The sequence below is a fragment of the Lepisosteus oculatus genome, chromosome 17 (assembly GCF_040954835.1).
Source record: "Lepisosteus oculatus isolate fLepOcu1 chromosome 17, fLepOcu1.hap2, whole genome shotgun sequence".
NCBI lineage: Eukaryota > Metazoa > Chordata > Actinopteri > Semionotiformes > Lepisosteidae > Lepisosteus > Lepisosteus oculatus.
The window spans coordinates 10,388,504-10,415,043 of NC_090712.1; the positions used below are offsets into that span (position 1 = coordinate 10,388,504).

The 26,540-nt window shown below is 34.2% G+C and overlaps 1 long non-coding RNA gene across 7 annotated transcripts in view; it reads right to left on the reverse strand.

Moving 5' to 3' along the window:
* The window catches only part of LOC138223889 (uncharacterized), a 455,431-nt gene that overhangs the window by 336,261 nt on the left and 92,630 nt on the right, over window positions 1–26,540 (reverse strand). The gene's annotated exons all lie outside the window — the stretch shown is intronic.

The following is a 26,540-nucleotide window of genomic DNA, read 5'->3' on the forward strand; positions in this document are numbered from 1 at the left end:
GAAAATGATTCGTCTGGTAATTTTCTAAAAATATTGATCACCTGCTTTATACCCATGAGAGCCAAAATACCTACACCTATTCAAAACTATATGAAAGGTCTCACCATTTTTAAATGAATAGATACTGGAGGTGGATTTGTTTTCAATGACGTTTAAAGAGATGTGCCCTTGTGTGGGCTCCTACTAATATACAGTGCTGACAAGTAAAGTAAATTTACCTTTGGAAATGGTTCTATTAGTAGTTTTATTAGATTAATTAAACATGCTCTGGGGATTAATTTAAACTGTGAGATTTCAGATTAATTCACTGTTGCCTCCTCATTGCTGAAGACCAAATAATCCCCTAAACAGCCATTGGGATAGGATAGAACACACATGACCTCTTCATTATATTGCTGTGCAAAATCATGTAGTTTCTTCCGAGCACTGAAGTACTTTTTCCAGCTTTATGGGAAAAACAAAAAATAATTTTGCTTGACGTAAGGTTTTTGTTGCAGCTTTTAATGAGGATGAGTATCTTCTTAAATCTTTACGGGAAACTAAACTGTAGAAATATGTTCTTCATACAAAGTATAGTGTTCTGGGTTGCACAATACAGACATTTAAAAATAATTAATGTTCTGAAATGAAGTCTTAAAACCACCTGGGATTATTTCTTCTTCATGTGCAATAGCTGAAATAAAATTTATTTTTTTTAAAGAGGATATGCAAGTAAGGTATTATGTCAAAATATACAGGTTGATGGGAGACTGAGACTTACTAAAAAAGAGGTCAATTAAGTGATATATATTTAAAAGGCACCCCACGCACTATTGATAAAACCTATTTTACTTGAAAAACATGCCCTTATACAACAGAAGGGGATCTAATCAAAATTTAAACTGACCTGTTTTTAAATGTATGCATTTAAATATTAACAATAATCAATGCATAAACGCATACAGTTCATGAAAATAATCATAAGTGATTCCAAAGGATTAGGCCAACATTTTGCAGTGGACTACAACTGAACTACTCATCAACTTTGTAGCTAATACATTCGTTGAAATCCTAACCCAGTGGAATGAATTTGCACAGACGGTGTTACAGTATGTCCACTCCCAACACGGAAAATCTTCAGAAACAACAAAGGCATTTAAGAGATACAGCCCGCTGAAGATAAAATGCTGTGGTAAGATAGCCAAGATAGACAATGTGAAAGGAAAAAAAAAGAGCTACTACACTAATAACTGACTAAGCTAGTGAGGATATGGAAGAAAACGTTGTCATCTGGTGGTGCAAAGATTAACAGCAATGGGTTGTCCCCAGTGTAAAATGCTAATAGCCAGGATGCAAGCTTGGAACACCTCAGCGTAATTATCTTACTGCCATGCTGTAGAGAGGACTTTGGAACCAGACTGGCACTAACGAAAAAAATATATAAAAAAGACTGTTTTATTCTGGATGAGACCTCCTTATAAATTTTAGTATGGCATCTGCCATTTACAGATTCTAATAAAATAATGGTGAAACTGTAAAGTTAGAACCATCTTAACAATATGCAGGTCCTGCCTCTGAAGAAAGGTGATCTGTGGGACTTTGGAAGTTCTTCTGTATTTTTTTTTTGCATGTCTTTGCTTTTAACCTCTACAATGTAATGCTGACAGTCTCAACTTCTGTTTTGACCGTGCACGCAGCAGAGGAAATGTCAAGGATTCAAATCCAGTCGAGCATGTATTAACCAAATCATCATGTTATATCAGATGACCAAGAAGGCAATAGAGTTAAGGAAATCTCTGGTGTTGAAAGTTATTGATTCTGAAAAAGGTTTTTGATTTGCCAGGTTGCTCACCAGTGTGGAATGTCATATGTACTTATATGTACTCTGATCTGTCAACAAGGACATCAACATTGTTTTCTTAAAGTGGAAGATGAGGGCAGGACTTGTATTTGCTTCACATGATCTCATTTAAGGTGAAACCATTCATTTTAAATCAGAGTACTTAAAAGAGAAAACCTGTCTTGGGCTTACATATAAAGCAATAATGAAACATTCCAAATAGCAGTAAAGTCTTGGAACCTGTTGTTGATGCACACAAAGATGTGACATGCGCTGTAAATTCAATGTACTAATTTTACAATTTCATTTTAAAAATGTCAAGCAAACTGTATTTTATTTCTTATGTTTAAGATACATGTTTCATTAATGATTCCTTATATTCTTTCAAAATATTTCTTTGTCAGATTTTTCATGTTTATTCCTTTATTTGAAAGGATAAGAGAATTGAGAAGAGATGTTTTACAATGGTGACCTGGAGGGTGCAGCAGGAAAGTCTGTGGAGAAATCTTAGTGAAGTGGTCTGCTCAAGAGTTCAACAGTAGCCATCTGACATTTCACCTGGGAATCAACCTTCTAGTCCAGAACTATTACTTCATTACTGCTCTGTTGATAGCTATATAGATTGGCTATGACTGACTACACTATCATTGTCCTCCTCTTAAACTTTTACAGATCCAATATATCTTGACAGTGTGGACTTTTGCTGGATTTTTGTCATGAACTCTAGTCTAGTAAGACACAGGAACCGGCTTTAGACTGGCTTTAGACCTGAGATTTAGTCCCATGTTACTCATTCATTAGTCTGGAAGAACATATTGAAACTGCAAGGTTGTTTGTGCCACAAAAGAAGATGGAACATGGAAATTTAATCTACAATTTGAAAACATTTTGATTGTAAGAATAGTTAAAAATAGTTCATATTTCATGTGGCAGAAAAATAAAACACGTGTTTTCACGTGTGATACAGTATATGTATCTTTTTGAGTAAAGGCATCAATTAAGTGAATGCATTTCAATAATATAGTAGGTTTTCCATTTAGACATCTTGTAAAGAAAGCACATTTCTCCACAGTAATTTTGTTTTCATTATCCTGTGAAAGACATTTGCTTCTGATGTACAGTTGTTATGTGTCATATTGCAATAGCTCTGACCCTCCTGCTCACTTTGGAGTGCTACAGTACTTAATTGCCCATATTTGCACTGTTTTGTCATGTTCATTCAGAAGTCAAAACAAAAGTCAGTTGAAAATGTTCGGCTAAGTTAAAGGTATGAAATTATTTGAGAAATCAGATTAGCCAGTTGTGTTTGCTTCAAGTTGTCAAGAAACCAAATTCAGATGACTCCAGGTCTTGCAGAACCCTGGTTACACTTCTAATAGGGGTATACTGTGTTTGACGAACACAGCAAAGCTCTCTTGGGAAATATTGTGCTGAGTTTGTGTTTTTAATTAAATCAGTTAACTGTACTCCCTGAAGTACTTTAGTAAAACTAGAAAATAATTTATCCTTTGGGGTTGCGGAGTGTCATTGCTTAATCTGATAGTTTTACTGCACTCCTCTCTGTAGCTGGGAACTGTAACTGTATTCAGACAGGAAAAGAAAACCAGGTCAGCTTTCTTTGCTATCTGTTCATTGCCATTCAGGAAAGGAAGACTGGCTTTTGCTCGTGAAACAGGGACAGACGTAGCTCTACACGGGCAATGCATAGTAATTTTGAGTGCCAGAGCCCTGATCACTAGGGAAAAGCACCATTTCAAGCCCCTTCTACTTCTACTGCACCAACCCACCACTGCTGCCCAAATCCTTTGGAATGAAAGCACTAGGTGCCTTATTCATACTGAACTACTGTATATATGGTGCTGTTTTCACTCTCTAGGGATCTTTATTTCACAAATAAAGCATCTCCCCTGAGTAATTACTGTACCCTTACTTTTTAATATGAATGAGTAATTACAAAATCAATTTATATCCTCTACAAGCTAGCAATAAAGATAAACCTTTAGTAATACTTACAGAACACAAATTTAACTCCAAATGCTACAAAAAGAGAAAAAAGGAAAACAGAAATGCATAGTCTGATGTTTTCTTTTCATATTATGTGCATTCCAAGTAATAAAAATAAAGTTTATGCAGGATAAGAATGTATCCATGCTAGTTAAAAAAAAAATAACTGACTCCTCACTGTAGCTCCACTGACTACAGTATCTCCATTTTTAGCTTCCAAGAGACAGAGTAGATTCTTAATAATTGATTATAATTGATTTTAACCTAGCCCTGACCTGGGCAAAAAGGCACAGCCAATCTAGTCTGTCCAGGAGGGAAACGGGAAAACAGGCCAATACACATCTTTAAAAGCTCCAGACATGTACAACAGATAAAATATTTAGGTTGCAGAAGCCTTGACCTCCCCATTCTATCCAGTTCTGAACTTGAATTGATTTCTGACAAGACATCTGGGAGATGATTACAACAAAATGCACTAAAGCTGGGCAGTGTGTCTTTTACCATCTCACTAGCTTAACCTGTTAATAACAGCTGTTGTTTCAGATGCAAAGGTATTTTTGTTATTGACACCACTTCTTGCAAATAAATATCAGTGCAAAAAAAACATAAGATAAATATGAATGATTAAATCACTATGCATTTTGCTCAGGTTTCACATGTTAATGCTGTTAGCATGAGCACCTACTGTATAGTATTTATTGCATTAAAAACACAGTGGCAAAAACCAAGCTAACTTTGTAGCCCTTTTCAACAGGTCCAGCAGCATTTCAGTATCCCTGATCTTTCATGTTCTTAAAACAAAACTTTAGAGAACAACTTTGCATAAAAGTGGTGTTCTGTCCCTACTGGTATATTATATGAACATAAACATTTCCATGGAAGGTGCTAGGAGCTTGCAACTGTACGATGAAAACAAAAAACATGCAATTCAATTTCCCTCAGTAATATTTCCATGGTTTTGAACCCTATGAAATACATTCTTAGACACTGAGTAAAACTAATATAATAGTTGAAGCCAAAACTGTTTCCCCTAGAGTGACTATACACTGCACATCACTGCTTTAATGCATGTGGTGTGTATCATGTATGGAATAGAAGCACAGAGGACTGAAATAGCTTGTTAGATACTGCTATCAACTTACAAAGTTTTCTTTATATGTAAACATTTTAATAATGTATCATCCATTTCTGCATCTGGCATAAACACACCGGCATTCATGTGAAAAAAGAGCAAAATGTTTCCAGAAGTTTTGCTTTCTTATTTTGCTTGGACAAAAAAGGGCTAGCTTTGCTTTTTATACCAAAAGTCAAGCTTTAAATATAAAAAAACAGACCTTGCTGTTGCCTGAGGCCCAAAGCTAAAAAGGCATCTAAAGATTTATTTAGTTATAGAATAGAGAGAAAACATCTATACGTTTTTCACTAGATCTTTTGAGGAGGGTTTATACTCTGATGAATTCAAAGGTCATGATATGGTTGAAATTGATTTTTTAAAGAAAGTAAAATAGTAATGTGACTTGGAGGTAGAAGGAAACTCTGACTAAGAATGAAATATTTAAAACGTTATGAATATCACTGGTTTTTACATGAGAAGTTTTGCAATACATTTTAAGAAAATCGTAGAATCATAAAATAAATTATGTATTTACTAGGTAAAGGTAAACTTTTAAACGTTGGTTTAAAAGGTTTACTTTATATACAGTAGACTGGATTTGTAATCCCAGATTGAATTTAGTTAGGAATTTGGTTTAAGACCCTTACTCTTACAAACAATATTGTGTAATCTTCCTTCAATGACCAAGTAGTTAGGGAGTTGGTTTAATGTTGCACTCAAAGGAAGCCACCTCCTCCTTTTGGAAAATGTTGTCTCGAGGGAAGACTGCCACCTACTGGTCCACTAACCATTTACAACTTAATTCTTTTTGTTTTCCCACATGGGAAATTTGTTTTGCAGGCAGGTAAAAGAATATCACAATACACAATACATTTAACACAACATGAACCCATTAACAAATTAGAGACATACATGTACTGTATGATTAGATAGAAAAAAAAGCTAAAAATAAAGCAATACACACAATCAGTCTAAATCAAGCAGGTTTATACCCATGGGGATAATGAACAACTCAGTTCTGTTGAATTTGAATCTAGGTGGTCTAAATCAACACCCAGATGGAAGCCACCTGGTTATCCTTAGAGATCTACAAGCCCAGTGCTAACCAAGTTCAGCATTTCTTAGCTCAAGAACTGTCAAAATCAGGCTTCAAGGTGCTAATAAGCTCATGTATTTAGAAACATCTTTTACGTGAAGAAACACAATACAATAGAGAAATACTGAGCATCAATTGTTTATGAAAAGTCTCTGATGATATAATGATTTATTTAAGGAACATGTAGTTATTTCTAAGTTATACTGTAGTCACAAACATCAAGCATCCACCTGTCCTTCAGGCAATGGTAGTGGTTATGCCAAGGGTATGATATTCAGCTAAATGGGAGTCTTGAGAAATGCTGCAGGTGTGAAAGTCACACATGTTGAAAAGACATGTCTATTTTTGCCATTATTGCACTGCTATGTCAAAATCACAGCACACATTTTGGCATGCTAAATATAGTGCTGAGCCATGTTAAATAAAAAGTCTCAGAGACTGAAGCAGGAAATCTGATTTACATAGAACTTATGGTTTTTATTTCATAGGGCAATGCAGACATTCTGCTACAATGATGGCAATTTGCATGCAAACTTTGGTAATTCGATGTAATTAATCATTTGACAGAAATTAAAGTTGTCTATGGCTACAATGGGTCAAAGAGAGGCTATTAAAAGAAGATTCAGGGCTCAGGCCCCTAATGTATTAACCTAATGATGCCCATGGGCTCAGGCTAGGGAAGGGGAGCACAGATGTTTTTGCTACTGTTCCACAGCTGCAGTGGTGTGAAGCTTTTTTTTTTCAGCTCTAGCCAAAGGGTTCTATACTTGTACCTAACTGCCTTTTGGAAAAGCCCAACAGTTCTGCAGTTCATTTGTGTTTCATTTAACTGTTCAAGCCATCTAGATCTCTATGTATGGAGTTGAACTTATGTGAAATTGAAATACACTAGTTTTTTTTATTTTATGGTAAAAGTGCAGCGTGTGATCTGCAAAGCCCTTCTATGACGTTTTCTACACCATCAACCAACACAAAAGGTTGTTACTGTATCTGAAAGGACATTCAGAATATTCAATGCCACTGATTTTATTCTGGTGGAAATCTGTGTAAAAATACCTTTAGTTTTAGATTTTAAAATAATTTAATTTTTATTTAGGTACACTGTATGAATTTCCACTTAGGATTACCCCAGAAAGTAATGTATAATAAATAATAATAACAGCAGGTTCCCACACCTTGATCATAATATGGTCCAATGAGAATAATTTCACATCCTTAACTGGCAGACAAACAGCACATCCAAAATGTAAAAAGGGAACAAAATGTTAACAATACAAAAAATCATATAAAGTAACCTTAAAGTAAGCTTATGAATGGTAATACTCTAGGACAAAAGAGAATGATCTTTTAACTGATAGCAAACCTTTCTAGGACTGGAAACGACAAAGCCCTTCCTTTTTTTCTTTGGGTAAATAAGAGTGAAAATGTTCTCCTTACCCTGCTCCTGGGCACTTCTCCCACAACTAATCTGAAATGGTTCAATGTTGTTCAATTAGATTCAAGCTGACATGCATTGGAAGTAGGTAGAACTATCAGTAATTCACTACTGTTTATAACCAATCTATTTTTTAATAAAGGTCCTGAAGAAAACATTAAAGTATTGATCTTTATTTATTGATCTCTCAGAAAGCATAGTTAAAGCTGACACAAATCAATCAAAATAAATTTAAAATGATGATAGCTTATAGAAGAACTTGGGGCTGTACTTGAAGCTTAATTAGTGAAATAGTGAGAAAGAACTGAAAGCAATATCAGATAGTGATACAGTGAATAAAACATGTTAGTGGCCTAGATTACAAATTTGTATTGTATTAAACCAAACATTCTGTTGCTGAGGTTGATGAAAGGGCACAGAGCTTAAGGCCAGCCTAATCCTCTCAAAACCTCTCAACACTTATAAGACTAATGTACTCTGTACCAAATGTGCACATAAATACAAATGCGACAACTGAAGCCACCTTGCTCTAACCATAAAAAAGAAAAATATATCAAAGAGATACATACCTCTGTCTATTTTTCTAGTATCTTTAAATATGTGGGTCTGTAGCCGAAAAACGATTATTTTAATCCAAATGATACCCCCAGTCAGTAGATTAAATGGACCTGTGCAGAAATTAATATAGTATTGATTTATTTTATAGAATGTATGTGGTAAGTAATGAAATGCATTATAAGTGACATACTCATATGTTTCTCAATTGCTTTAATGTCATGACATGAAAATACTACTAGTTTAAAATCAATTGTATAAGATACAAACTAAATAAAAACAAGTGATAATATAATATGTCTTCATAAAGCAGCAGCTTCACAATGAAGTAATGTCATCCCCATTTATACCTATAGTATACCTTAGATGTGTGTGAATAGGTTAGCCTGATCTCTCACAAATGTGATATCCAAAATTTGACATACTGTACTTCTATGTTTATGGGTCTTTTTAGCAGCACTTGTACCTACTGTATCATTGTTTCTCTGTTTCCGGCCTTCTTACTCATCACATTCTGTCTGGAGTACACCAATGTCAGGTCCTTGTTTATTTTTCCATTGGTTTAAAATAAAATATTACATGAATATGAAATACTAAGAAAATATTAAAATGATTTGTGCCCTCCAAAGTTTGCTACACCATGATTGAAACCACATCAAAGGGCCTTTTAACCAACAAAGGACTTTGTTCAATTGATATTCTTTAGTATCCCGGCATATAAAAGACCTGTTAACTGCTAACACAGGAAGTACTGCAAGTCTTTGTTTCTTTTTAGAACAAACGAAATAAGTAAGATACTAATTGGAAATGCTCTGAAGATTTCCATTATGTCTAGTTTTTTAGAAAGTTTAAACTAATCAAATGTGACAATACAGTATGTATTGAGTTTGTGTAAATAAATACCATCCATAGGGTATATCAGAAGAAATAGATGACTCTATTTATCCATGTACTGTATATTCTCAGAAAAATATGATATAGGAAGTTTGAGTAATGATGAAATGTTATTTTGATTATTTTTTTATGATTGACCTTGATACACTTACAGTAAGTGACTGACTGTTTCAGAAACCCTTAAGATTTTACTAGGTATGGGTAATGAGGTGATTAATTAAGGAAAGCCTGATCCAAGTCAGGAAAAAAATACAGAAAGGAGACAATATGCTATGTCTTACAATACACACCATGGGTACTTTGGTGCAGCATCTCAGGTGGACTTGACTATTAAAAAGGAGTATTGAAGCACAGAAGCTAAAGTGAAATGAAATGTTTGAATTCACATTCATGGAGTGTCTTAAAGTGTTAGGGGTAGGCTATAGGCTACCAAATGCAGAAGCTGACTATGATTCAAATGAAATTAAGAAAGTATGTGCAAAGAAAGGAGTAGTAGGTTTTGCGGGAGACTTCAACTTTCCACACAGAGACTTGGAAAAAAATTATAAAAATTCATTAGCAGAAACTAAAAACATAGATATGGTTAATGACTGCTGTCTTATTCAGTTTGTCAGAGCACCTTCAAGAGGAAATTCTTGTATTGATCTTGTCTTTTCCAGCAATCAAGAGAGACTGAGGCAGCATTTTATAAGATGACTGAAAATCATCAGTAGTTATGGCACTTGTATTTGATAAGTTTCTTGTGATGCTCATTATAAAATGTACTACACATAGTATACAGTGTAGTACTGTAAATCGTCTTAATTCTAAAAACACATTTATATCTGCTCCTACTGTATATCATCTGCTTATGAGTTAGTGCAACCTGGGAACTATCCCCACAGCACAGGGTACATACAGTACAGGACAGGACAGTACCATCACAGGCACACTACTTGACACAATTCATACAATTAACAAGCATGTCTTTAGTTAAATTGTTAATATGATAAATTAACACAATTAACAAGCACGAGTTGTGAAGAGACCGAATAATCCAGACCTACTGTAACCCAATGAACACAGTAAAAACATGCAACCTCCATGCAGAAGGCACCTCAGCCTGGAAACAAACTTAGGATTCTAGAGCTGTGTGACAACAGAAATGCTAACTGGCATGCTAAAAACACAATTTACACATTTTACAGTATAACCACTTTTAAAACTTAAATAGAAACATGCTCTGGTCCAATAACAACACTTGTGAGCATGTAAAAGTTTAAAGATCTAAACTAAAATGTGTGGAAAAACAATTTTCTCAAAATTTGAAATGACAAAGGAAAAGCAAGCAACAAAACAGGATCCAGGTGGAAATAATGTCCAGTTACATAAAACCTTAACATAAGATAGGTTGTTATCACCAAAATACATAATTTATCACTGATGCTTCACAGGAACCCTCCTGTGATATTGAAGGCTAGTGCATCTCCTCTACCTAACAACAGTACAGTATCTTTGGCAACTCTAGCAAGAACCAGGAAAATCAATAGCTCTCCATGAGTAAGGTCTCGGTCTTCTGCTTTTACGAGGTTTCTGTCAATGTGAGGGGCCATTACTGTACTTTAAAGGCATGATGTAAAATTACTCCAACAAGATATAGGACACACAGTTTAAAAGACAGCCTGGTGAGAGTATTTTAGTCAAAGCACAATAGTTTCATCACTTATAATTATGCTATTGGCAGCACTCCAGCAGCAGATATTGAAGCAGTGCACTCACTATTCATTAGACCAACAAGAGAACGATAGGTCGGTTTCTTTGGTTAAGCAGAGACCTACCATAAGACTTACAATGAGGCCAATATCATAAGTGTGCAGAACAAAGATGCTCCTACAGTAAAAAAAACAATGTTCAAGATAAATAAAATGGTAGATGCTTTACTTCATGAGCCAAGTTTATGTATTATATGTAGAGCAAATTTCCACTAGCAGTTAATTTTGATTTAGCTGTTAGTGAAAATATTTGGCCTTTTAATTCTTAATACATATTTTAAAGCGTAATATTTATTTTTGTATTTCAGTGGTAAAGTGAAAAAAAAAATCTTCCAAGACAACCCTTTAGCTTTAAGAGTTGTGCACCTTGAACACCAGATGGAATTCATGAACACATTTCTTTAAAAATAAAAAATAATAAACCACTGCACAATATACTGTAGATAGACACTACGGAGCACGTACGGCGCTTTGAGTACTAGTAGATAAACAAACAATAACGTCCCTTTCGTGACAAAAGTTATCGGTGCATTTAATTTTTTATTGATTTTTTCTATTTCTTGTCCATTCCCGCATTAAAAGGTATTTCAATTCTGACCTATGCACTATCAACAAAGGTAACAAAAGCCAACTTACTTAACATGTAACATAGCGTATATTTATGTTTTAAGTATTTGTCATTTTACAGAGCAGTTAAGAAGCAAGGCCCAGACAGAAATTAAGATTTGCAAGATTTGCTTTAGACAAAAGCCCACTTTCAATTATTCCTTACAATGATAGACAAATGTAAGACTGAAGATCAGTGTCAGAGATATTTTATAGTTCCAAGTCTTAAATAGCCCAATTCTGTGTTCCAAAAGTATAATCTACAAAACGTGTAGAAAGTAGCTTCTCAGTATATGAAATAGTATATGAAAGATTATACAGATTTAGGTTAGTCATAAAATTATGAAAAAGTCTACATTGTATATAATATTTGCCTCAATTGCTATGATAGCCTTTAATGTTACTGAACTGTACAGTACATCTGGGGAAAACCTTGTTATCATTTAACTTGTTCATTATCATTATCATCAAAAATATAAGCTACTTCTTTTGTTTTTAATGTAGTGTAGAGCTTGAAAGTGCTGATATACTGTATATAATACACAGTCACACTGTATAGCTCAAGATGATATGACAACGGCTTGATGAAATCATGTTCTCAAGGGAAAAGTACATCCTGTTTGGCACCTCTATGAGCACAATACCTGACGTGCCTTTCTGTCCTGGGAATAATGCAGCCAGGAGATTTAGACCAGCACTTTGCATTGCTGATCCACTTTTGTTACCACCAACACACCTACTGTATGGAAAATTTGGGTATTTAGGAAGAAAACACCAGTTTGGTAAAAACAATTTATTAAGATAAGGAAGAACATTAACAGTCAACAAAATCCTGTACATACTGTAGCAAACTGGTTAACATATGCATTAGACAGAGAACAGATAAACTAAAGAAGCTTGCAACAGGAAAATATGTAAATTTAAAACACTGGAAGAAAGGAACATTTTTATCTCAGCTGTTCGATGATTTTACTATGTTTCTTTTTCTTTTTAGAAAGAGGTGGCATTCAACTTTTTCAAAGCCTTCAATGGGTAGTCTGATTGAACATCTTTTTTATGGTTCTTTTTACTATACGTTTCTCTGTTCAGTGACTTGGATATGTGTATCTTTATTGTTATTAAGCTTTTTAAATGATCATAATAGGGATAAAAGATGGACTGTTCATATTCATCCCAACCACATAATATAATAAATAATTATCTTACATAATACACAGGGATCAGTATTAGAGCTGGTGTTCTTCATAATTTATATCAGTGATCTGGTGTTTGGTATAGTCAGTAAACTAGTAAAGATTACAGATCAAAACAAAATAGGAGGATCAGCTAATATTGTAACAATAACTATAATAAGTACTGCAAAGTAAATTCAAAAAGAGACGTAATTCAAGAGTAGGTAGATGACAAGACAATGGCAGATGACACTTAATGTTGACATGTACAGAGTATTACAAGTAGGTAGCAAAAACACAAATTATAGATATACAGTAAGATGGAAAACATTGAGTTTTGAGAAGGTATTTATGAAAAAACATAGATGTGTATGTTGACACATCATTTTCATCTTCTGAACAATTTGGAGGGAAAATAAAAAAGACAGAATGTTACGATAAACTTAAAAGTACAGAATCTAAAACACAGGACGTTACAGTATGTTAAAAGTATACAATCTGCTAGTAAAACCCCTACAAGAATAATGAGTTCAATCTTGGTCACCACATTACAAAAAATATATTGCTGCTCTGCAATCAGACCAGAGAAGAGTTACCAGATACAGTGCATTTTGGGGCTTTAAAGGAATGTTCTACTTGACATGTTAAAAGAACTAAAGGCTATTAGGGGGCCTGATTCAAGGATTCAGAATCCTCAAAGAGATTGTCAATCCAATTGTCCTCTTCAGCAAAACTACTCTTCATGTAGTTTCCACTAGCTTTCCTTTGGCTAAGCACAAACCGAAGGAAAGCTAGTGGAAGCTACATGAGAATGGGATTAAAACTGAGATCAAGAGGCACTTCTTTACACAAAGATCTGTGGGGGTCTAGAACAAGTTACGCAGTCAGGCTATCAAAGCTGATACTCTGTTTTAACATTTTACAATGTTTTTGATTCTTAAAAAATTGATCAATTAGGTACTAGAAACCAAACAAAATTTTGGTTTTGTAAGTTGTATATTCTTCCGTCATGTTCCTATTTTTCAAAACTACAGACCCTGTAATAATACACCAGTTGTTCTCTCAACCATGAGAAGCTGGACAAACCAACAATTACAAATTTTTCAGAGAGGTATTTTGTCAAGTTTATCTGTTAGCTGTAATTTGCCTGAAGTTAAGCAAATCAGCTGACAAACTCCTAAGACATTTGCTGTTAAGATGAGCTTGAAGCAAAGGTATGAAACTTCTGTTTAGTCTCTGATTGCAGTGAGATTGCTGCCCGCAGTTTCTATTTTAATGAAGATGCTGTAAAATGTATAAATCAATCAAGTGTACAATCATCACTTTTCAACTTATATTTCAAGGAGTTACATGTTAATTGCAATTAAAATGAATGTTAATTTTCATTTAAATTAATACCATTAAAACTATCAAAATCAAAGTTTCTCTTTAGCCTGGCTGGCCTAAAGTACACACTATGCCTTTGTCAATTTGTTATGCCTTGTTTAGTTATAATATTTGGCTCACAATATACTGTATGATATGCAGTACTGTAGTATAAAGTAAAAATGTTTGAGGACAGTAAGCAAGTATGAAAAAAAATATTTTAATATACTGTATTCTTTAAAAAGTAAATAGATATGTAAGATTAAATAAAACTTCAAACATATTTCTATAAGGAAAATTGCAGCATGTATACTGCAGTAATACAAAATACTACAGCGCTATCTCTCAGGCCTAGAATGGGACTAACAGGTCTTGTATATAGTCAGAGAAGTTCTGTCTTTATTATTTACTGTACAGTTGAGATGCAATAATCTGAGTGTTCCATACAATACACACCAATACTTATTTTTTACAACTTGTAATTGTAGTTTTTCTTAGCTTTAGTGCTTTGTAGTATATTTAATTGATTAGGTGACATACTTCATCCAGTATGAAATGGGAATAATTTAACTCCACAGTGCTTTTTTTAGTAATAATATACTCGACTTTTGCATGAACAAAACAACACCCACTATGGTTGGACTGATGATATTTAATGGCCTTTTAAAATTTGTATTCAAAAAAAGCCATCAAAGAGAAGCTAGCCAGTTGAGAACCATCTCTTAATAACCAAAACGCAGTGGTTACAATAGCATTGCTCATAATTCTAACTGGAGGCAATTTCTTTTTTGTTTCTGATGCACAAAAAAGACTACCACAGTTTAAAATTCCTGCGAGGTCAACACTGGCCGTTACAATGTTTTTTGCAACTTAATAATAGATGTTTTAAAGTTTAAGTGCCGCCTCAGGCACTCATAAGCATTCATTACAAATCATTGGTTACCTCCCTTATGCAGAGAGGAATAACATTTACATACGGTAGCTTGGATTAATAAGATAGAAAAAAACAGAAATTGTAAGAGCCGTCAGTCAGGGACCGCAACTGGCGCTAATAAAGCCCACTATATTCTTTGGAAATATCAAGCCGTCTGTTTCAATATTTTGCTGTTCCCCATGGGATACACAAATCCAAATCAGATAAGACTCGAGCTGTGGCAGAAACATGCTGCTCTGTTCTTCAGCAGCATCTAGCTGAATCTTTTATTTATCTTCAGTGCAACTGCACTTTCCAGTGTGTTGAGGCAGGAATAAGCCAATAACTCAGTGCATCTGAAAGTTTTATATGTGCTGAACTAAACATTAAAGAATCAAACTGCATACACTTCAGCTGCCAGGAAAATACATTCCTACTGTACACACCAGAACACGACAGAGTGCTAGCACAGCTCAAGCTTTTGTTCAGCCAACAGAGCCCAGAAGTATTACTTCATAATAAAGTTTGCCATATTGGTGAAATCTTTATGAAATGCATTGCACTTAATAGAAGGGTTTTTTTTTTCTTGTATATTGCACAGACAGCACTACTCTATCTCACTGACTACCCTTCCCCCTGTACTGTGAAGTGTGGAGGTTGTACGAGAAGCAAGGATAATTTAGTGTAAAGGTTTGAAACGATTGCTGAAATGGATTGAATTAGATACCTTATTGAAAACCATACTCTGTTTATACAAGAATGTGAAAATAAATTTTCTCAAACCTGTGATCATAACCCCAATGCTTTCTCGGAAACATATTCTCCTGAGGAATACATAACATGTTCTGGGACATTTAAAGTAGAGACTGCGTGACCAGAAGTACAAAAACAGTTGCTTTTCTAACTGAAGGCTGGTTTTTGTACAGCTTACACCCGAGCTAATAATATCCTGGGACCCCATACAATTAGGTATCTTGTGGGTATGTACATAATTTTTACAAAATCAAACTCACAACTCGTTAACTTGGAGTGTTAATGAGGTTGATACTGTATAGCTGGAGCAAATAATATTTTGATACATGTTATATATTGGTTCCTCTAAAACAAATGGCTTATTCCAAGAGCTTTCATCCCCAGTAAAGTGTACTAACACTCCTGGGTGTTTCCTGTATCACCCTATCTGGAATAAGTATGCAGTGATTATATATTAGACACTCCTCTTATGCTAAAAGTTTTCATACAGGTAGAAAATCGTAGGTGTCAATCTGATTTTTAGAAACTTGATAAATTCTGAGAGAAAACATAAAAAAAAACTTTTTATCTATTAAAAAGCGATGGATTATGCTATTAAAAATCTAAATATTTCATAAAGTACTTCATGAAATAAATATATTTTCATGCAGTAATCATTCCCACTGCCATATAACTATGCAAACTAAATCCACACAAATTGCTGAAGACCAGCAATAAGAAACAAGGAATTATGTATTCTTAGTAAGGAGTGTGTAAAAAAGTATATTTTACACAACAGCTGACTGGTAAATACCTCCAGAAAGTCATTCTGGGCAAAAGCAGTAAAATACAATCTTTTCTATACATATGCTAAACTAACTGCAGCATTTTGCTTTAATGTCACTGGTACATATCAAACACTGTTCTTTCCCAACTCCATCTGGTACTTGCAGATGTCTCAATCAGGTAACAGCTGCATTATGTCACTGATCTTGGTAAGGCCGAGTCTACCATTATACATGGTTTTGTTTAAGTAGGGAAAATATGGTTCAGATATAAGCTGGTTCATTTCTAACTTCCACTCATGTCAAAGCCATGCTGACAAGATCACCCCAACCTGTCTTTCTTTTCCTTCCAAACAAGAACAACCTTGATTGTTTCCAGATAAACAGCCCTGTTCCTATTAACACAGCAGTAGTTAATTTGCCAGTATGCTGACATGAAGATGGTGAGGACGGGGACGAAAAGAGAAAAAAAATACTGTGTGCTTAGGACTGTACTGACACATGCTTCGTTAGATAAACGTGCAACTTAAAGCATAAACTGAGAAATACACATTAATGTACAGAAAGGCACAATAGCAAATGCAAAGAAATACACCATAAAGAAGATAAATCTGTGAGGCTGGACTCCAGTGAGAAAAATAAATGCTCACTGTATTAGCACATGGCATTTACTGAGTGCACTTAAATCAGCCTACATAGGAAAGCAAAAATTGTACCTATTATTTGTTTAAGAACAGGTATAAGATGGATCATAAATGATATTTTTCTAAGATGTTTAGTTGACAACAGCAGCTTGTACTCATATTTCTCCACATTCCTTAACAGCAATCCAGAACACATCATAGCGAGAACAGACAAGCGGTGGCACTGTGTGACAGCCTTTTTTTTTTGCTTTGAATATGCACACAATATAATAAATCCTGCTTGACCTCTCTGTGGAACAAGCTTCTTGTTCCCTGGGTGATAAGGAGCCTATGGCTGCCTGGTAACTGCTGAGCAGCTACAAGAAAAACAGCACACACACCCAACACAAAATCCATGCATCCCCACAGACGTGTTCTTTTATCAGTAGACCTACGGTAAAGTAAAAGATTCTTCTGATCCAAAAGCTTTCTTAATTTCTGCCTGGTGCTGAAGTCTTAATTAGAAAGGTTTTCATAAACAAATTATGCGTATGTATGTAAAATGTGTGTGTTGAAACTGTTTGTTGCATTCGTGTAAAATAATTTCAAAGATATTACCCCATTTTAAACCAGTTTATGTGTACACACATATATATACTGCCACTTTAATTTTATTGGCCACTCTCTCATATCCTTGCAGTGGATGGTGCCCATTTTGAGATTAGGAGATTAGGTTATTCATCACTCAAGATGCTCCCTGCTGTGCTGGCACTATCAGAGCGCAGCCAAATCAAAACATCTCTGGAAGGCATTTCAAAATAATTGAATGCATCATAATTTCCCTATTAATACATATCTCATATTACAGATTATGCATGAAATGTCCACATTATCTTCTACTTTTTGTTAATGTCTTGCTCTTCACAACTACATTTAATACACAGAGTGAATGGCCATGCCAAGATGGAAGGATAGGTTACAGATAGCCATGCTCTATTCAGTACCCAGAAGAAAATTAAAAGTAAAGTGATCACTATATAGCACAACTGGTGTGTCTAAAATAGTATGTTGCTAGTAAAAGGTCATTCTGAAGCATTGTGACTTTCCTTACACACTGGTTTTGTCATTTTGAAAACTACTCATCTAGCTAGTTTATTATTTTTTTTTTTTATTGAACACTTAAAATAAGATCTATTTGTATATAAAAAAATATATTTGATTTACATATATAGTAAACAAAAGGTATATTCATTGTGACCCAAGGTCACACTTAAACATACAGAAATACACTAATCTAGAAAGAGAATATAACAAAACATTTATATACAGCATATGTACAGTATATGTTATAACTATTCAGTAACCCTTTGGCAAGGGTTAGGTAGGGTAACAATTAGATATTTCAGTCATAACAAAAAAAGTTTAAAGGTACAAGCAAAGTGTGACACATAACACACTATATGTAATCATTTATTGACACATACTGTACTATACTTAGCCATATTAACAGAAGTAATGTCAGTATGCGTATAAATCTAAAGAAATGTTCTAAGAACATCAGAACCACTCAGCAGAGAGATTTAGGCTGATTACCAATGACATTATAATCTGAGGTACTGCCTCTAATCTACAAGTTAATGAATGTTTGAAAACATTACCTTGTGGATTGGTAAAAGACCTATGCAACAGCACTTGAATTACTGTAAATGTGACTTCTAAAGTGCACTAGCAAAATAGGATTACAGCATGTCATTCATTGCACTCTGCATTAATTGTTAAATGCATAAGACTAAGATTAGCAATTTCATGTCCATGAGCAAATACCCATGGAGTATTTGAAAGTGAAAACTAGGAATAGCACCACTTTAGATCCAAATTTACATGGGCTGGGATATTAAGGGCTTTTGTTAAGTGCATTAAAAGAAACATCATAAATGGTATTAATATTATGCAAAGCTCTACTGAAAAGTATAATTTAAGAGAGGCTGTAGCCGGATTTTATAGCAGGTAGAAATGCAATGATGGTTTCAATCTCTTTAATACTATACATACTTTAAATAGTAATTGGTGCATTGCAATTTACAATACTAGTGATTATGATGCTCGTTATTATTAATTACTTCTCAGTGTAGTGTGCATTGTGAATAGACTAAAACATTACCATAGAATTAAGACCATGCAATGTTAAAAGATGCATTGGTAATGACACTACTGTACATATATTAAATAGACTTAAATCAATTTGAAAGTAAGGTTTTCACCATGGGTTTTGCATAACAAATTTTTTTTACAATGCTTTAACTTAGGATTTAATACAGTATGCAGATGTTAAAAACAAAAAATAATTTTGTTGAAGTTTTCCAAGTAAAACTGGATTATAATATACAATATAACATCATGATGTACTGTATTCCTGATCAAACTTTATATATAATTACAATTTGCAAATTAATAACTTATACTGTAAATATCTATATATGCAAGCAAGCATTTCTATTTAAATAGGACAGTTTATTAGCATTTAATTGAGGTAACATTTTTTAGAAAAGTGCTTCAGTTCTTCAGAAGGCCTTAGATGATTCTGTTTAGTCTTCTACTTGACTCAGATGAATACTGGATCCTGCCACAGCTGACACACAAAATGCATTATTACCATTAATGAAAAAGTTAATGGGCCATTTTCTTATGTATCAATTTACATTTTACAATTTGAGTATACAAATGATGTATACAATGTCAGGACAATAATATTTTGCTCAAGGAAATAGTTTTAATGTGTTTTATGGACATCAAATGTGGTGAATAATGATGCATCCAGAGAATGCAAATAAGATGACAGTTCATATGCTGTGATCAACAGTCCTTGTATAAGAGGTTTGAAACAGAACTGAATTGAGTTTCAGAATAATACATTTTGTGTTATGCAGGAGAAGCATTTTTATAAAACAAAGAAAAATGTTGAAATATTTTATAAAAATAGTTTAGTTTATAAAAATTAAATCAATGAACTGTGGAGAGAGGATTTTAAAAGGTGAATTTGTGTTTCTTTCCCATGTACATCAAAATATATTGTACAAAGGAGCCTTGTTTTTGAGTTTTGTGCTCTTGCAAAGCGCATGGCTCTCACAGTAACATACATTAGCTGCACTGGAGTCTCCCTGATTATTCATCATTGGATCGTGGAGCAGGAATAAGACTCTAACATAGATAAATTCATAGTTTTGATTTGAAGAACTAGAAAACATGTTTTTTGGAAGCATGTGAAAAAAAAGAAAAGGCATTTTTGCATGTAAAGTTAGTGAAAAACCATGTCATGCTTTTGGTCATTTTCTATTTTTTAAAGATTTTATTTATGGCCAGCAGCCGTATCACCCAGCAATTCACAACTGACAACCTACTGAAGCTAATCATGTGTGAGCCTGGTCAGTACCTGGGTAGGAGACCTCATGGGAAAAGCTAAGGTTGCGGCTGGAAGTGGTGTTATTGGGACCAGCAGGGGGTGCTCATCCTGCGGACTGTGTGGGTCCTACGGGGCCACTATACTGTATACGAGCGCCATCCTTTGGATGAGATGTAAAACTGAGGTCCCGACTCTCTGTGGTCATTAAAAATCCCAAGGTGTTTCTCGAAAAGAGTAGGGTTGTTAGCTCAGCATCCTGGCCAAATTTCCCCCTGGCCTTTACCAATCATGGCCTCCTAGTAATCCCCGTCTCTGAAGTGGCTTCATCACTCTCTTCTCCTCCCCACAGCTGATGTGTAGGGAGCAGACTGGCGCACTATGGCTGCTGTTGCATTATCTAGGTGGGACTACACATTGCTGATGGTGGAGGGGAGTCTCCACTACCTGTAAAGCACTTTGAGTGGAGTGTCCAGAAAAGCGCTATATCAGTGTAATGAATTATTATTATTATTATTTACATTGGCTTTCAGGAGATACAGACATATTCTGATACAGCAATTATGGAAATGGAGGTCACTGCATTGCTGCTGGAGCTGGGGACGGCAGAGGGATGTGAGCATGATGAAGGCCAGGAAATAGTGGTCTAGAGGTCTGTATTTATATTCTCCAACCAGTGACCGACAGAAATTGGAGCTTGTCTTTCAGATTATGTTTCCTGTGTTTCCTGTTTTAAGAAGTTGAGCAAAATGAGATACTGTCATCGTACCCAGGGCTTATGCATTTTTCTACCAATGTCTTGGCACTCACCCCCTTTGACTGGTAATAATGTGTGAGGAAAGGGACACCTGAAGAAGGCTCCACAGCCGAAACGTTGTGTTTTCTTTCCTCTCTTTTCAGCATGGAATAAACCTATTACTTATTCCTTTGCAGCCTTTGGATGCTGACGCAGCTACCCACCTGAACTACTTGAGTTGTATGGTATCCTTAGTTGACTACACTGTATCTGATCTAGTGCAACTCAGCTCTCTCACTGGCCCTGTAGGATGGCATCATGAAAACAGTTTTCGTCACAGGAAACATGAGTGTTGTCATTGTCTGCCCTTTGCATGCAAAAGGGTTCTACAAGGGAGTCGAGTTCATTAAGAATCAGCAATGTCAGTGTGGGAGGTAGCATAAAACAAAATCAAATAATTAGTTAATTCTGCCCTTTCAGAAAACACTTCTATGCAGTGTAACTGAAATCACAGTTGTCCTCTTGCTATTGGTAAGATTCAGATGGTTCAATTTTAGTTTGCCTATTGTATATTGTGGGATAAAAATAAAGAGAAACAACTGTTGCATCCAGGTTGGCAATACAAATAATCATCCATCTAGATTTTGATTACTCTTATCATGTACAAATTCAATATCAATATTTGTGGAGAGCCATGTAACTACAATACAATCTGCAGATCAGCTGGATCTACAGATTGGCAAAATCAGATTTTGAGTATTCCATCTGACTAATCCTGAACACCTCCCAATGATACCTGAATATGTTAAGCTACTTGGCATCAGTCTGATGCTTTCCCCCCCAGTGTAATTAATGCTGCCTATCTCCTATTGATTTGAAGTATTTGGCTTAAATGAATAAAACAACACATTTCTCAATACCAGAATTTCAGATTTTAGATGAAAAGAGGATTGGGACCTACTTTTCCTCACCTGCATGACCTGTTTGAGGTGAGTTAAAATGGCAAAAGATTGTAACAATATGATAATTTTATGAAAATAATAATTTTCACCGTGGGATGTCTTTTACACCTTTTCATCTTATTAGATGGCAATGACAATTCATCACCTATCATCCATGGGGTGTTTCTTGTGAGGTTTCTAGTTATTGGTGTAAATTTATATTTTGCAAAGAATTAAATGATAACACAGCATCCACCACAGTACAAAAACACCTGGGAATTTAATTTGTTGATTTGCAATGTGTAGATATCAAATTCTCATGACAATTTTAAGAGATGTTTTCAAGGAGCATGTGTGAATTACATATTATTATCAACAAGGCTGTCAGCCACGTGAAACGAAAAAGGCTAAAGTAACATATACTATATGAAGAGAGCAATGATAATTTCGAAGAATATAAGTCCACTTACTATTATGTCTAGCTTTCTTTCTTGAATCATGATGTACAGTATACTGTTTTATTCTTAAGAGGATTTGATCTTTATATCTTACTAAATTACTATGATGAAAAACATCTCCCACTGTAAGTACAGTATGTGCTGTATGCCTACAAAGGTTTAACAATTAGGCTTTGTTGGTTACTATAATAAATAACAAGCATCTTTAAATACCTATTATGTCATACTTGATAAAATGATTTTAAATTAAGCACATATAACAATTTTTACAAACTCTCTTAATGCAACCTGCCATTTAGTTTAGTAAAAAAAGGCAAAGCTACGGTAGAAATACAAATGTTTAATAATCCTGAAATAGTGGAGAAAGGTCCGATGGTCCTTGTGTTTTCCAAACAAATGTATTTTAATGCAGAAATTGCCATAAACTAAATGTTGGTTAATAAAAACTTGGTATTTTATTCTAAAATAAAGATAAAACAACAGACTATCACTTTTCAGCTAGCTCAATTTTAATGCAGAACGTTGTATTTCCATTGTCTTAAGTAGGTGTTTAAGATGAACATTTGATTTTAAAAAGCACTCACTAGACTCTGCTTTGGAGAAAGAATTGCGTCGAACAATCACACAGATTTTCTCAGACAGTGCTGAACCAACTACAATGGGCAATAAAACAGCATGCTGTAAAAGATACCTGCAATGTTAATATTATTAATCAATAAGAATGGAATTGCATTTTGCGATTCACTGAAATTAAGGTCCCAGTGGTAAAAATTCTCTCAGTGAAACCTAATTTGCAAGCCAAGATGGCGACTTTAATGACTGGCAGCAAAGTTTCTCCAACAAATTTCATGGGGCATGATCCAAAGATAATAGGTTTTCAGCCCAATGACAATCCAATTACAATGCCAATCAAAGCCAACTTCATGCACTCTAATTATCAGATTTAGCTGTCAGTTCAAATACAAACATAACAGTTTTATTTAAATAAAAATTTAATTTAGAAAAGGGTCTTCTTCTGTGATTTATTGAGAATGAAGGAGAAGTCTTACTTGTTTCCTATGTAATAAAATCAGTCCAATATTAAAAAATGTTAAAGCTGCTTCTGGAATCTGATATTTTTCATGACTACTGGAAATAATTCAAAATAATAAGAAGCAAACCAGTAGTCACTTTATATTCAGGCAGGGAGATTAAGTGGTGTGGTATTGATCCAGATAAGCCTATTAGTATAATGGAAAGGGACTTTTCTGGAACCCTTCTTGATTAATAGTGTATACCTATGCTGAATTCTCTGAGCATGCAATAGAAACGTTAGCTTGAGCAGTTTTGGTGAAGGTTACATTTTGGCAATAAACAATCCTCAAAAAGGTGGCCAAAAGCCCTGGAAAAATTAAAAATGAGAGCATTATACTGAAAATTATACTTCAGCATTCCTATTCCATTTGCTTTTAAATAATACGTTATAAAGTTACAAGCACTCTAATTTAACTAACAAGAAAACAAAAAGAATATTTGCTATTCCAAAGTCTAGAAAATTATAATGATCTCTTGTATAATCTTCTATAAAAGTGCAAGTAACATGTACTGTAGGAAAGTGGTTCTATTGACAATGCACATTTATTAATGTTCACAGCATTTTAACACAAGACCACTGAATAATGGCCTGGATTAGTACAAGTATAAATCAGTGTAAATAGAAAATGCTAAAGAAGCCCCAACATGTGTGCTCTTGACCATAAATGCAATATCTGGAGTTATGTTGCCTTCAACTTCAATAAACAAAACTCTGCCATGCTCCCACTTTAAAGGTAACAAAAAGTTAAAAAGCAATTAAATGAATGAGTTGGGTTAAGAATTTCAGTGTAGGTTTATCTACTTCACATTAAAAAAGACAAAAAGAAGATATTAAAAAGTAAGTACTTTTTTGGGTTGATTTTAGTCATACCTTAGTGATCCTGTAAGTAGGTGAGCAGTTAATTTGCAACACTGCAGGACTGCAGCTGATAAAGAGTTGAAGACAATGTCCATTAACAATGTGTCAGTATAGTACTGTATGTGTCCATTCTAAAAGAGGAGTAGTTGTTCAAGTAATGTAACACTAAGTAATACTATGCTGTAACCTACAGGTTATGCATGATTTTATATTGAATATTTGCACTTAACATATTTTCTGACACTGTAGATGTTGAAGAATATTTAAATCATAGAAGCCTCAGCCTGTTCATTGACAGGAGGTGGGGGAGAAGTTTGTCTTTATAAAACTATAACAATATAAAACATGGTAAAAAAAAAAAGAAAACATCAATAATAAAAATTATTAAACATTTATAGATTTTGAGAACATCTGCTTTATATAGGAATGTAGCCTCAGGGATTTACTTGAAGAAATCCAGATTCTTCTACCAGAGCTTGAGAAACCAATAACGAGTCACATCTGAGGCAGCTTTAGATACAGTATATAAATATACTGTTGTGACTGGAGCTTCACATGAAGAACAGTCACACTGTCATCTTTCAAAAAACATACAAATGTGATACATATATACAGTATATGTGGATAAAGAAAATTAAACTAGGATCTGTTGGGTTTCCAAACCAGCTATTTGAAATGGCTCCATGTTGATTACTTGACTTTCCTTAAAAAATGCATAGTTTTTTAAAACAGGTATGAAATCTATAATAAGCAGTTTTAAAGAGATACTCTAAAACTAATATTTCATTTACATATCTTTTCATGTTTGCATATTTATATCTAATACATAAACTACTAATTTTAATTCTTATTGAAAATTATTCTGATTAAACAATCCTACCTAAGTAAAATATAAGCGATTGTATAGTCTACAGTATATTTCAATGTTGACTTCACAATGCAATTGCAACCAAAAAATATGTCACAGACGATACGGTTATATTTAGATTTCTCTTGGTTCCAGAAATTTGGAAAGATACACTACATCAGTTTCCACATACTGTACTGTACTGTAATTTTTAGGCCTTCATGCAGTAGTTCTCACTGAAAATGTGTTATCTTTATTTTTTACAAATTTGGCAGATATGAAAAGATTAATGGTACATTTTCTGGGGAGATAACATCTGTCCCGTCATCTCAAAGAATATTAAGCTTAATAAATATATTTATGAGCACTGCTTTGTATAGCTCTAATGCAATCAGCCATGCTGAGTATGATAGCTCAAGACGATGAAAACCCATTGACTTTTTTGTAGCAAATTAGTCTACCACCTAATCGCTGAACCCTGCTAAGATTTTGAATTATGACTAGAACCAGCAGCTCTGTTAAAACACTCAGATGAATTATATCAATTCATAAACTTGCTCATGTCCAGATTTCATTAGCCACACATTAACAACGTTTTATGTTTATTACTGCTCTGACATAATCTATAAATAACTGGAATGGTAATCATAGTGTTCTGCTGGGCATCATCATTTAATCGTAAAGAGATACATTATTAAAAATGACAATAGATAATAACAAGTCTGGGTCAATAGCCGCAAATTAAAAGATCACAATTATGTTCTATAATAGTATGTATCTAACACATATAGAGGCAGAGGGGTCCTTTCCTAATCACTTGCAAATGTCTCCCCTCTGACACACTTACACTACACAGTGACACAATTAAGAAACATTTGTCTGAATTGTAAGGCAGGGGTAATCCCACAACATCAAGGTAAACAGAAGGAATTAATACTGCAATAAAATGCGACAGGAATTACCAATTGTAATACGATTAACTTTTTATCATTGCAGCTTTTGTTATGTATTAACAGCTTTGGAGAAACTGTATTCTCCTATCTTGTTTGTTAAATATTAGTTTAATCACAAATGCATAGCTTGCAGTAAAAGCCAAGGGCTAAGCTAACACAAATTAATAATACTGATCAGAATCCTTCTGTTTTGCATAATTTAGACAAAATATAGTTTGATCTTTAAACAATATACTTTATCTTGATTATTTTTAACAATATAAAACAACATAATAGCATTTACTACTTAACCTTTAACAAAGCCAGAATTACAAACACCAGAAGAATTTCTGCCTATGCTTTACTTTTATTATATGTTTGTATTGCACATTACTTTCCTTTTTACCAGTGATTTACTTGACATTCTATTAA